This window comes from Lactuca saligna, chromosome 7 (assembly GCF_052625555.1).
Source record: "Lactuca saligna cultivar CGN05327 chromosome 7, ASM5262555v1, whole genome shotgun sequence".
NCBI classification, from domain to species: domain Eukaryota; kingdom Viridiplantae; phylum Streptophyta; class Magnoliopsida; order Asterales; family Asteraceae; genus Lactuca; species Lactuca saligna.
In genome coordinates this window covers 161,615,130-161,630,110 of record NC_136423.1, presented here as the reverse complement: position 1 = coordinate 161,630,110, position 14,981 = coordinate 161,615,130, and the positions used below count along the sequence as shown (strand labels likewise).

Here is a 14,981-nt window from a genome sequence, read left to right as displayed (position 1 = left end):
TTATATGTATATATACTTATTTAAAGGTATAGATATATAGGAGTGTAGAAAACCCGAATGTAAAAAATAACTTTTTTATATGCATAATTATGTTTTTATATGTATAGATATCTTTTTATACCTTTATAAGCTTATATAAACATATAAAAACATATTTATAGAAATAAAAGTATTTTTTTATATTTTTAAATATATATATATATATATATATATATATATATATATATATATATATATATATATATATATATATATATATATATATATATATATATATATATATATATATATATACACACACTAAGGAGCGAATGGGCGATGCTTGCTAAAATAATACAAATAACATTTTTACCAAAAGAATAGAAAATAGAATGTTGTAGTTGTGATAAAAAAAATATATTAGAAATACAATGTTACAATGGAGTGAAATGAAAGTATAATAGGGTCATTTCAGTATAATTAAGTTTCGATCTTGAATTTCTTACTTAGTGAAGTTTTTCATAGGTTGTATTTGTCTATTTGGCTCTAGCTGACACGCATGATGAGAGATGAAAACAATATCTTACTTGTCAACTTCCCAAATGCCGGTACCCAATTACAATATCAATATCATAAGAACACCCATTTTTATACCTTTTCAATGTTTCCCATCATCACACCTTTGACTACCTAAAGGCAGACTTTGACCTTTGAAACCTTGTTGATTCATTCTTGATGATCTATACAATCTTCAGTTTGGGCCTAATGATGTAATTATGAGAAGTTATAAACATAGACTATGCAGGCTTTGACCTTTGAAACCTTGTTGGTTTTTATGATTATTAATTTGTTATAATGATAGTTGAGTGGTTAAATTCATAAAAAATAATAGCTAAGTAGCTAATTTGATTAAGTGGTGAAATACTTTAGTTGGTAAGTCGAAAGATAAAATAGTTTGGTACTTAAATTGAAAAAAATGGTAAATGTATGAAGTGCTTCTAGCCTTCTATATACTTTGCCGTATACCAAAACTAAATAGCCGGCCAGGAAAATGGTTTTTTTTGAAGTGTCAAAAACTTTATAATGTTATGATCATTACCTTCATTGTGCAGATTGAAAGTTTGATAGCATCAACATGACAACATGAACTTAAGTTCCATCAAAAACCTTTGTCAAAGGAGGAGTAAGAAGTAATCCTCTATAACAATCAAAGTCACCTGTAATACTATTACACCAGAAGATAAATAAATGAAAGTGTATTTAATAAAAGAAAATTACAGAAAAAATATTAATAAAAGACAAAAATGACAATTATCATATTAGAGACGTTACCTACAAGACAACAAGAAAGCAATATATAGTAGACCAACTAAAACAGATGGTGAGGAGCCCCAATATATAATTTGCTTATTAAAAATTCGAAAACCTCCATAATTGTTTATTGAGTGAACATAAAAAACAAATTGTTTTATGAGTTGTCCGGAAGTTACTATGAAGAGTGATGATACTTTTATTTGTAACTTTTCATAGAAACTAGAAAATTTTTCACCACTATCAATTTTATGGGCAAATGTCATATTAGCCCATCGAACTTATCGTGTTTGTTTTAAAAGGTTACCCAATTTTATTTTATTTTTTATATTAAGAGAATGAACTATCGTTTAACCTGTTAAAAAAGTTACTTAACCCTCTACAACAGGTTTTAATCTCAATGTAGTCTCATTTCAGTTTCTTATATCCAAATCATTCAATCAATCGGAACCGTATCCTTTAAAATAAGAGTCTAACCATTTCCGAGTGAAAAACATTTTCATAAAATAGGAATATGTGAAACTCATCATCTATATGCAATCCACGAGCAATTGCATTAACCCTAATCTGGTGCTTCCCCACGTCCATAGTTGATGTCTGATCATACAAAAACAAATCAAAGTTGCTATTAGGATTTTAGCATAGAATTTTACTTCTTTATATCGTTTATAAAACGGATTGAAAAGGATACAAAGATTAAAGTTACTTACTCTGACCAACTGATGAAGTCCACCCAAACAAGCACCATATGCAGCTGCACCTGGATATATTCCTCTCTCACCATCAATTATCGAGTTCTTGAATACGATCGATCCTCCTGATTTGTTATCCCTCATTCTTTTCGCAACAGCTTTCATCATATACCTTCATAAGTATATCAATTTACCAGAGCATCCACTTTCCCTAAAATACTCCAGTTTTCTCCACGGCTTCATTAAATACTGACTCTCTCTCCGATTCCATATCTAATCCAACGATTTCAATAGCAACTTCCTTCAGATCGTTGGTGATCCAATCTGCAACGCCCTTGATGACCTTCTCGTCTCCCACTAACACCAACCTAAACAAAGAAATAACTACATTAGAATTAGTTCAATTTAGATTTCAGAGGTGAAATCCAAATGAAATTTAAGGCGCAAACATACCTGCATCCGCGTTTTGCTAAATGATAAGCGATGTTTCGTGAAACCGCATCACCGTTAACGGTGAGTAAATGCGAATGTTCAAGAAATCAAGGGTTTCAGAAGGATTGAAACGATGGCGATGAAATTAGACTTACGCTCAAATTGGACTCCGAACCTTGAAAGCGAATTGAAACAATTATTGGGCCGATCGACAATGGCGATACCAGCATCCCTCCCATCGTCTACAACTCCATGCTCGAGATCCTTAGCCAAACTAGTTTGTATCAGGGCTCTAAAAGGGTTAAGACATATTTTACAGGCTTACCCGGTATCAGGTCACATGAGGATGTTTTAAAACAGGAAAACAATAGTTCATTCCCTTAATGTACAAAATAGAAAAGTTGAGTGACCTTTTAGAGCAAACACGATAAGTTGGATGGGCTAATATGACATTTATCCCAATTTTATTTACATTTTCTCCCCCGGGGTATTCTAGTAACAATGATACTTTTATCTTATCTTGAGAAGGTCCTTGTTTGCTGACACAACAACTTGAAGAGCATACTAAGCAGTTCTCTCATAACTTAACTAGTTCTTGCTCAACTGATTAAACAAATGACTTTATTCTTAGGGACATGAATCTTTCTCTAGGGTAAAAGCTTTAAGAGAGTTGTCTTTCCATTACCATTGGGTCCCACCAAGGGTACCTCTTTCCTTGAGAGCTTTTTAGAGACGGATTCTTAATTTACCAACCCTTTCCCGCATGTAGAAACTGAGGTATTGTCGAATGTTTAGTCTTTTACATTTGCATCAACTGATCATACTGACAATCATGAACTGAATCCCGACTAAATATAACGATTGTAATTGCATAATGGTCATCTTTTAAAGATTCTTATCAAGTATGCTTGAGCATGAATCATATTTTTTTTTCTGGTTTCTTGAATTCATTATCGTTTATCTATGTTTCAATATTTTTATCATTAGCCCTCTTTTTTGGTTCCTACTTTTGAAGTTCTTCTCCAGAGATAGCCTGTATATCAATCCGTCATCATTTGAAGGAAGGAATTTAAGTCAATGTCTGCATAAGACTATATTTGAGAGGTGCTTTGGGCTTGGGATTATACATAGTGGAGCTTTAGTAGGTTACTTTCTTTGTCTTATCGGATTTTTGGTCTATGCTTACATGCATGGCCGAGACTCATGGCTTCTCTTCCTTTCCTTCTTCGTTGCTTTGCTTACCCTTCTCCCCGCCTTCATCTGTATATTTTTCTTTTGGAAGCAACATTTAATCTAAACATCCAAAGATTAAACAAATGTATCCAAGTCCGTAGAAAACCATATTGGGTTTGAGGTTTGAGATCGTACAAAAACAATACATGTAACCTGGATAACGTGCAACCTTAGTCACCTGTAAAAGGGGAATAACCTGGATAACCTATAGCCTTAATTGGGATTAATGTATGAACTAGAAGGCCCGGAGATACGATGAAAAAAAAAGTTGGATGATGATGGAGAAGATTATGTATAAAGATTTAAATAAAATGATAATTATTATTATTAATGTCAGCCCCTAAATAACCGTTTGAGGATTTTAAGCCCTCTAATTTTCTTCAAATGCGATCCTCACCGCATAAACTCACTATTTACCGTTTTCGATGGCAGTTCTTCATCCCTAAACATTAGCTACATTATGTAAGTAACTGTTATGTCCATATAAGAGGTCATTAGAATGAAATCGTCCCATCAATTTTATTTGAAGCCTTCTGAGCTTCTTCAAATGTGATTCTCACCGCATAAACATTAGCTACATTATGTAAGTAACTGTTATGTCCATATAAGTGGTCGATTTGAATGAAATCATCACATCAGTTAATTAAAATCAGTCTATCGTTTAATCAATCATGGAGCACAAATTGGATGACAATGCTTTTCCGTTTGAAGAAATTTTTAGGATTGTTAAAAGCCCAACCATGCCAACATAGAAGAACAATGAGGTTTCATTTTCTAAAACAGATTGGTGGCAGAAGAGATTACTCATTGTCTTATATGCTAGCATATATAGTTTCTTATTTTACCAATAACTTCGTTGGACCAGGAATTACCAGGGATTGTGCCACCTGCACCAACTACGTCTTTCGGGCTACGATCGTAGCTCTGATACCACTTCTTAGGATTGCTACAAGCCCAACTATGCCAACGTGGAAGAACAGTGAGGTTCCACTTTCTAAAACCAATTGGTGATAGAAAGGATTACTCATTGTCTTATATGCTAGCATATAGTTTCTTATTTTACCAATATGGGATTGGGTTTGCACCCCAACAGAAATGGCAACCAAGGTGATTTTCTTGAATAGGTGTATGGTTTTTGATCCCCGTCTTTGGAAATTTATACTTTTTTACTTTGATTCAATCGGTGGTTTGATTATATTGTAGAACGTAACTATCGTTTAATTTGGGAATTTGCTATGTTTTTTATATCTGATTTCAATTTCTAATCGCTTGCATAATGAAGAGCTTCGAGTTCATGAAAATGCGAAGCTTGAAACAGTATTAGAAAAATTCACATCTTATTTTGAAATTGACACTCTGAAGATAATTGACTTTTCTATTCACTTCAGTCCTTATAAATCCATTATTGAAAGGGTTATTTTGGAGGAGGTAAAAATTGTCTAACAACTTTGATCAAGTGATATTATCAAGTGATAATAGGCAACCTGAGTCTGCGTAACGTACCCAAAGTTGAAGGGTCTATGCTCTGACTTGATGCGTCGGTAGGCACGAAAAATTCTAAATGGACTTGACTAGGCAGAGTTGAACTTAGGAAATTTATAGACTTGACAAATTTTGACCTAGTTAGATCCGTTCAGCCTGACAATACGACGCTTGGATAGGTTGAGCAGGGAGGTATATATATATATATATATATATATATATATATATATATATATATATATATATATATATGTATATATATATATATATATATATATATGAGAATCTACTCGTCACATTAATTGAACCCGTACTTGGAACTGTGGTTTAACTTTTCCTCGATGTGCGGATTCTGTCCTTAATTCCGGTTGGATGGGGCGACTGGTAAATTCCGATAAATTAGGTCTGTAGAATATCATTTTCTTTCTTTCCGTCTGTTAGTCATATGTTGCACCCTTTGCGTGATTGGAAGAGATCCGACCTGGATTGAAACATATGCAACTCTATTTCTCTACAAGTTATATATGTGAAATACTTTTTATCTGTTAGCCATATGTTGTCTCCTCTGCGTGACTTCTAATCCGACCTGGTACACAGCATATGCAACCTTCTTCTTCTCAACCCCTCTGAAGTAATAAGTAATAGAATTCTGAATCTATCTTCTCTCTGAATGGTTGTCTGCTCACCTGGTGTAAGGAGTACTCTGGAAGTTCTTGATGGCTGGGGCATATCAGGAAGCGGGAAACACGTTCCACTACACTTAAAATTGAACTCATACAGATTGTCTATAGATCTCGCTGCTCAATTTAGGTGGACAACAATATCCTTGGTCGTCGTCAGATGAATGGTCCTTAAGATATAATATTTAAAGAATTAGGATCATATGTAAATTTTAGGATTTTAAGTTCACCCTGTCTTGTAACAAATGGTATGTCCTAAATCTGTCATAATTTTTCGTGTTTAAGCGGACCACAATACCGACGATCGACCAGACAAAGATGTGAATATGAAAGGTACCGACAAGTGGATAAAGATTGTCTAACAACTTTGATCCCAAATCACTCTTAAAGTTAGATATCATTTTATTTTTGTTAAATTTGTTCATCGTTTCTTTTAATTTAAATATTAGGGGAGAATTAAAAATTTAAAAAAAAAATCAAAAATTAAAAATCCAAAAATAGTGTTATTTGTGTTTTATTTCTTGTTCAGAAAAATCAAAAAAAAAAATCCAAAAATATTTTTGTTTCTGTTTTAATTTGTGTGCTAAGTTTTCTTTTAGTTTTGTTTTGTTTTGAAAAGTGATTTCAGGTATAGATAAGACTCATGGAGTTTGTGTTGAAGATTTCTGAGCCAAAGCCTCGTCCGTGAGCATCGAAGAATTCACATTCGAAGGAGCAAGAAATGAAGATTATTCTTTCAAATTCAATCTTTCAACCCCAAAAGCAAGGTGAAGCTGAAATTGAAGATTATGTGACGGATTGAATTGAAGCCTCCTCAATCAGTCTGCTGCTATCTTAAACATGCTGAAGTGATCTAGAAGATTTGTTCTCTCTGATGTTCTCTCTGAAGATTCTCAAGCTGAAAGTACTATCTTTCAAGAATCAGTACGTCAAGCCTCCTCACCCAATGTGCGTTCAATGCCAAATTCTGAAGAAAGGCTCAATTGCTCAAGATGAAGTCATTCATTGAAGATTCATATGCTCATCGTGATGCTGTGAAGAATTTGAAGATTAAAGCTGAATCCAAAGCTCTCAATGAAGATTATCAAGAAAGCCAACTACTTTTTAGGGGGAGCATGTTGGGTCAATTAAGAAAAAGAAGCTATAAACCAAGGGGGAGATTGTTGGGTCAAAATATGGTTTATACTTTACTTTTCTAGGCAATTATATTTTTGTGTAATATTTATGAATTTATGGCCTAGTTTACGGCCGTAAACACCTTGCGGCCGTAAACTCATTTACGGCCCATGTGTGTCCGGCCCAAATTCAAGTATAAATAGAGGTGTTAGGGTGATGAGTAAAGATTGATGAGCACGAAGGAGTTTACAGCCAGAGAGAAAGGAACGTTTGTGTAGGTGAATCTTGTGTAAGGAACTTAATTCATATTATCAATACATTCAAGATTCATATTATTCTTCTTCTTCTCTTCTATTTGATCTGACAGCATCCGTTTGATTGGGATTCCGCACCATCAAACGTATCTGATTGATACACGGGCAGATTAGGGACTTACAGTTTTGGAATTTAGACTTTCAAAATTAACTTTTAATCAACATTTCAAATTTGAAAACTTAAAGGCAAGTTTTGAAACTTTTCAAAACAATTAGGTTTTAATCTCACTTAAAATTTTTGAATTTAAGATATTTAAATTAAAATTTTAAATATTAAAACTCTTGATTTAATAATTATCTTGAATTAGACTATTAATTTAATTATTAAACCATAAGGGATTATCTAAATTGTAACACCGTAAATTCCAAGACAAATTTTTCATTTAAAATAATCATTTTATTCTTAGAAACACTTGTTTAAAATCTCATTCATAGTCGATTTACAAAACATGACTCCATTTTCACTTGCGTAGAAAACCAGGATCCTCCAAAATATGACTCTTTCTCTGGTGTGTACAATCAAGCCGGTGCCGTCCCGTGATACTAAAAGAAACCTGAAAAACATCACACAAAACACTGTAAGCACGAAGCTTAGTGAGTTCCCCAAAATACCACACAGAACACATATTAGCCACTCGAGGCTATAACTCTATGGGTCCGTGCACCCAAACTCTGTGAACCCTCAGGTTCCAACTCTAGGAACCTTCCGGTTCCAACTCTATAAACATGCACAGCATAAATCACATAGAAATAATGCAGTACAACACATCACGTACATATAGCATACAAATACTCTGATCACATAACTCTGGTTACCTACTCAAGGTAAAGTATAGTGAGAAGACTCACCTGGCAAGCAGAAAGCAGATATCCCCACACTTGAATCTCGAACTCACCACCGCCTAACACGTAAGGCAAATACTCTCATGAATATAACTCTCAAGACTAGAATAAATCCTCTCAAGACTAGAATAAATCCTCTCAAGACTAGAAAGCAGATATCCCCACACTTGAATCTCGAACTGAGCCTCCAAAGGTCACCCAAATCATGATCCAAATATCCCACTAACTTCCTCCCCGTGACCACTATCCCGGCCCCGTGACACGCAAGTCACGAAATTCTCTTTTCCTTATGCAAGAAAGTACAATCCAACCGAGGATCGTCTCCACTCTGATCTTTGGTTTCTGCTGCGCATATCCCTTGAGCATCTCACCACATTCCCCGACAGAGACGGGGACCCCAGTCTCGCCCCTGGTCCAACATCCAGGCTCCAAAAACTCAATACTAGGGCTACTCAAGCCCAAAACTCTTCCACATCATACACTGATCGGAGAACATTCCATCATCACACTCTCTTGCCATCTAGTGAGCACTACGGCTCCTCGCGGTATCACAGCACCCTCTGACTAGTGAGTACTACGGCTCCCCGCAGTATCACAACACCCTATGACTAGTGAGTACTACGGCTCCCCGCAGTATCACAATACCCTCTGACTAGTGAGTACTACGGCTCCCCGCAGTATCACAACACCCTCTGACTCCACTAGCTCGTGCTCCACAGACTATCATAGGCGGCTACCCATACTGGTCTCGAATATTCATCACAGACTCTGGAGGCAATCGTCATAACAGATGCCCACCCTTGCGAAGATCCACTCTCCCAAGTAATCTCCCTGGATGCCCATACTCGAAGGCTCTCACTAGATCCATAGATACCTAATATACCACAAGTCATCTCAACTCAAGATCCACGAATAACTTTGAAATAAAGATATCAATACCCGGATACCTCGGAACACCCCCACCGAACATCACAAGATCCTGCCACAACCACAGATCTCCTGCTCCAAGCACCATATAGATGCAATAATACATTCCCTCTGAACCCCATAACTAGATCTTCATTTTTCCCAAGTTGCAACTTCGGTGTATTCAATTTCTCAATTTCAATACGAAGAAACGCTAATGCTACGAAATACGCTGGTAATTCTCCGAAACCCTTTTTCCGCCGCTCAAAATCCAAACAAGGATACGCATACCGACCCGGGAGTTGGCTGCCCAATCATTCTTTATCTACTTTCCCCAACACTGACCAATACCAGATTCCTGACTAATAAACACCTATCGTGGAGACATTCATCCTTCTCAAACAAGTACTTCCCGCATTAACTCACTCTGACCCCCTTTCCTCGATCACCGACATCTCTGGTCTCATGATTTCTTACCGCATATCTCTATACTCCACTTATAACTGCTCTTGACAAATCTCTGCTTTCTTACATACGGCACCCGGTTCTCCCCCACTTAGGGTTCGAACCATCACCAAATAGCATGCAACTAACCCATAACTATATTCTCCAGCAAAATCGCACCTGCCCCCGGAAAGTGCTACACAACGCCCGATAATCCCCCCTTAAGGAAATGAATCGACCTCATATACTTTAAACCTCTGGTGAACTCCTCAAGAACTTCTCGTCACGTCTGCCTCTAGTCGTTCCAAATCTCGTACCAATTGAGTACCAAACAACTCAACTGCTCGATAACATCCCTGGCTCATAGATTGAACCATAAAATCATCGTACCCCTCACCTCAACTCATTAACCAACGCTCCAACACCGGGATCATCCCAAGAACAGGAACCCACTCCCAAATTCAACACCCCATGGATAGAAAACTCTCGGCACCGCTGAACTCGACTGAACTCCCCGCTGATACCACTACCGTACACCCGACTAAACTCAATTAGGTATAGCGTGGCCCTCGACTATCCCAGTCTCAACTGACTATCTGCTCATGATAGATCACTGCCTCGCGGCACACATGTTACCTGATACTCTGGTGAGAAATCATCATCAATGATGACCTGCAGGGTTTACCCCTAAACCCAAAACCAAAACATCATGCTTCTCATATTTTTCACACGATCATAATCAGTACCTCCTAGATCATAGGAGGTGACATCTCCTTTATCGACTGGATCGCCCAACTCAGATCGAAATTCTCCCTTCTCACTAACTCCTTACTAAAATACTCTGAGGGGCTCTCGATCTCCCTCTCAAGGGACGCCTCTTCGAACTTACTCGTGACCGAATAACCAGAGAACCACAAACATCATTCACTACGAACCATGGTACTCATTCCATGACATCTCTTCTCAATATGCCCCGGTGTATGGTACCCTAACCATAACATCACTCCCCAATCTGCTCCGATGTATGGTACCCGGACCATAACATCACTCCTCAATCTGCTCTGATGTATGGTACCCGAACCATAACATCACTCCTCAATCTGCCCTGATGTATGGTACCCGAACCATAACATCACTCCTCAATCTGCCCTGATGTATGGTACCCGAACCATAACATCACTCCTCAATCTGCCCTGATGTATGGTACCCGAACCATAACATCACTCCTCGATCCGCTCCGATGTATGGTACTCAAACCATAACATCACTCCTCAATCTGTTCTGATGTATGGTACCCGAACCATAACATCACTCCTCAATCTGCCCTGATGTATGGTACCCGAACCATAACATCACTCCTCGATCCGCTCCGATGTATGGTACTCAAACCATAACATCACTTCTCAATCTGCTCTTTAGAACCTTCAGAATACTCCCTGTATCAAGTATGGGTCCTCTGCTTTCAGTAGTACGAGCCCATACTACCTGCCACATCTACCCATACTTTCCACACAGACCATCCCAGAGCTTCTAAATAGCTGCTCGACCTGCTCTTTCACCAATCCCATCGCGCGTGCTCGCTTCCCAGCGAAATTCTCTATTCTACAAGCGCACTCATCTGGATAGGGTTACTCCCTAGGCTCTTCCGTTGTCCTCCCACTTCTTTGCTATCAGGTGCTGAAGAGCTCCTAATGATGCCAACCATCTACCTCCTGAATATCGTCATATTCACTTGGTAGCTGACTCCCATCATTGAGAGTTCCACAAAGCACAAAGCAAGCAACATTCAAGCATCGAAGAATACATAGGACTCCCTCTCTGTGATAACTCCATCTTCTCGGCTCATCCTCGAAAGTACCACCGAACTCTGTAACTCTACCCCTCATGGGTTCTAACTGGATACTCTCACTCATCACATACTCAAAAGCATAACACCTATAACAACGAGTCCTAGGCTAAGGCATCACAAATCAGGCCACTCTAGTCCTAACATATGAAATACCTAGCCTGTCTCTAGCATGCAATAATATCTCATAAAGTGCATCATACATATCTCATAACACAAAAATAAGGGTATTTTAGGAAATCACCATTCGGGCTCTGGCTGATTGTACACACTGCTCTTTCTTGCTTTCTCTTTGAACCCTTATTCATTTTTAGAAAATTATTTCCAGATTTACCCCGAAGGCGCATCCGAATCCCTCAAACCAAGGCTCTGATACCAACTTGTAACATCGTAAATTCCAAGACAAAATTTTCATTTAAAATAATCATTTTATTCTTAGAAACACTTGTTTAAAATCTCATTCATAGTCGATTTACAAAACATGACTCCATTTTCACTTGCGTAGAAAACCAGGATCCTCCAAAATATGACTCTTTCTCTGGTGTGTACAATCAAGCCGGTGTCGTCCCGTGATACTGAAAGAAATCTGAAAAACATCACACAAAACACTGTAAGCACGAAGCTTAGTGAGTTCCCCAAAATACCACACATAACACATATTAGCCACTCGAGGCTATAACTCTATGGGTCCGTGCACCCAAACTCTGTGAACCCTCAGGTTCCAACTCTGGGAACCTTCCGGTTCCAACTCTATAAACATGCACAACATAAATCACATAGAAATAATGCAGTACAACACATCACGTACATATAGCATACAAATACTCTGATCACATAACTCTGGTTACCTACTCAAGGTAAAGTATAGTGAAAAGACTCACCTGGCAAGCAGAAAGCAGATATCCCCACACTTGAATCTCGAACTCGCCACCGCCTAACACGTAAGGCAAATACTCTCATGAATATAACTCTCAAGACTAGAATAAATCCTCTCATAACACCCTCTTATGGGTAAAAGACTATTTTACCTCTCTCTTGGCCCAAAGGCCACATCGCTGACCAAACCCTAAAAGTCAACGGCCAACCCTTGGTCGAAATCAAAGTCCTCAGTCTAAGTCAACCCCTGACTGACCCTACTCGCCGAGTCAACCCTGTGACTCGTCGAGTTCCCATAATCAAAACTTCACTCAATCTGCGACCTAACTCGCCGAGTCACCCCGAGACTCGCCGAGTCCAACAACTCTGAGTCCACTCGCACACGACTCACCGAGTCATCCCTCGACTCACCGATTCTCGACTCAACCAGAGAATATTTGGGACTCTTCGACAAGACTCGCCGGGTCCAAATGGACTCGTCGAGTCCAAGGCTATCTTCAACCTACTCGCCGAGTTGTTCTTCCAACTCGTCGAGTTCCAGGCCATCTTCAAGCAACTCGTCGAGTCTCCCCATGTGACTCGTCGAGTACCACCGGTCTGAATCCATACAGAAGCATCTCAGGCCATGCAATTGATCCAAAACATAGATCTAGTCTCCTACCACTCATCCATCACGTAAAGTGGCAAACTTTACGTGAATCCAAAGAGATCTAAGCCGTTTGCACATTGGGGCTAGGGTTTGGGACATGTAAGCTTCACTAAACACTCCAACACAGGGACTTTCATGCTCTCTGATTCTTCTCCCTTCCAGATCTGAGGTAGCAACCTCAGATCTAACCTCTAGACTTCCCATTTCATCCATAGACAATTCCTCACAAACCCCAAAATGAAGAAACAACATAACAACAGGTCAATAACGAGATATTACCTCTAAGTGATGCCCCAACTGCAATGCAATTCGAATCCAAGCAAAGCCCCTTGCTCCAAGCCTTCAATCTTCCCAAAATTCCTTCAACCATTACTTCTCCAAGCTCCAATCCACTCAACAATGGTGCTTCTCCGTGATTTAGGGTTTTCTGGGGCTCAAGGGGTGATAAAGAGGCTGGGAGGAAAACATAGTGATCTTTATATAAGGCTCAACCCCGAGAATTAGGGTTTTCTCCACTCAGTGCATACTCGCCGAGTCCATTACACTGACTCGCCGAGTCGGCCACTTAACACGCGACCAAATTGCGACTCTACTCGCCGAGTCCGCACATGGACTCGCCGAGTCACTCTTTCCCAATTTACTCATTTAGCCCTTCAACTCTACTCTTGATATTTCGGGATGTTACATAAATCATGAGGATAATTACCATTTATACATTTAAGATATCCTAATCCCTTAAATATCTCTATAGATTTCGAAAATAAGGTTATGATCATCTAAAATCTTTAATTACAATATATAACAGTTAAAGGATAATTACAAGATATGGGATAATCCAAATCCATAAAAATTAGGATCTTATCTTGGGAAGGAGGCCAATTTCGAAAATCAAGGGATTAAGACAAACCCTAGATTTCGAAATTTAAAGGTTTAAGGAAAGGGTTTGAAAATCTTATTCAAACTTTTGCAAATTAGGGTTTGCAAACCCTAATCTCGAAAATCCTAGCCTCCTAGGGTTTATTGGCTATAAACCCTAATTTGTCAAGTTAATACATTTGAATATACTAATTGAAAACAAGTAAAACAATGGCTCTGATACCACTGATGGGTTTTATACAAACAATCCTATGTGTGCATGCAACCCTAGAATTGGATCTATGTTTTCTCTATTAGATACACAACATTATGAGCACATAATAAAACCCTATTGATGATTATTATTTTCGAAATTAATCAAGAAGGTTAGATTGCATACCTCTTGTTGTTATATTGTAATAACAACTTAAATCTTCAAACCCTAAGTCTTGAAAGCAAGTACCACAAGTGTAGTACCTCTAATGGCTCACAAACACCACAAGCAATTGGAGAGGCTATAGAGAGAGAAGAGAGGAGGTAGAAATCGTCCTTAGATGCTCTAGGGATCAAGTGGACGAAATCCTAAGGCCTTAGGGGTCTTTATATAGGGTTGTAATTAGGGTTTCAGTCCTTATCCTTATCCAATTACTTACCCATCAAGCAACCATAAGATAAGCCTTGAAAAACCATTATCTCTTGGACCTTGGACGATTTTAAGGATATCCTTATCCTTGAATTCGTCCATCCTTTAACAAGGATAACCATTGCCCTATTTTTCAACTATCACATAATTACAATTTAGCCCCTCTAGTTTAATTAATTACATTTGATCACAACATTGATTCTTAATTAATTATTGACCAATATTAATTAAACAAATATGATTTCTCCTTTAATATATTATTCTTATAACATATTAATAAATCATAATAACCTCTTTCTCTATTATTTCTCAAGTTAAGTTGCTTTGGTGAAGGCAACCCAAAAGGACCATGCATAATCGGGTCAAGTACTTACCAAATATGGTTACGGGCTTAGGAACTAATACAACAAGGTTGTAGGCCCTATGAGGTGGTACACTCAGGCCCTATGAGGTGCTCTAGTCATGTTGAAGGCTCATGTATGCATGTAGTTATATGTTTGGTTATGTCTGGTACTTTGGGGAAATTCAGTAACCTTTGGCTTATAGTTTGAATTCATGGTTTCCAGTACTTCAGAGGATAGGGGCAAGGCGAAGGCTTGATCGTGAACATCATTCTTGATTTTATGAGATTATGATTTTGGGATACTCTGATTCATGTTTGTGAATTTTGGAAACTATGT

At 38.0% G+C, this 14,981-nt stretch overlaps 1 pseudogene across 1 annotated transcript; it reads right to left on the bottom strand.

Annotated features, from left to right (window-relative positions):
* Nucleotides 1-1,749: 1,749 nt before the first annotated feature.
* On the bottom strand, nt 1,750-2,653 carry LOC145007409 ((+)-cis,cis-nepetalactol synthase NEPS3-like; annotated as a pseudogene). Its single transcript, XR_013662982.1, has 4 exons — nt 2,639-2,653; nt 2,436-2,521; nt 2,001-2,350; nt 1,750-1,887 (listed from the first exon to the last, which is right to left on the bottom strand). The product of XR_013662982.1 is annotated as a (+)-cis,cis-nepetalactol synthase NEPS3-like (transcript).
* Nucleotides 2,654-14,981: the final 12,328 nt, after the last annotated feature.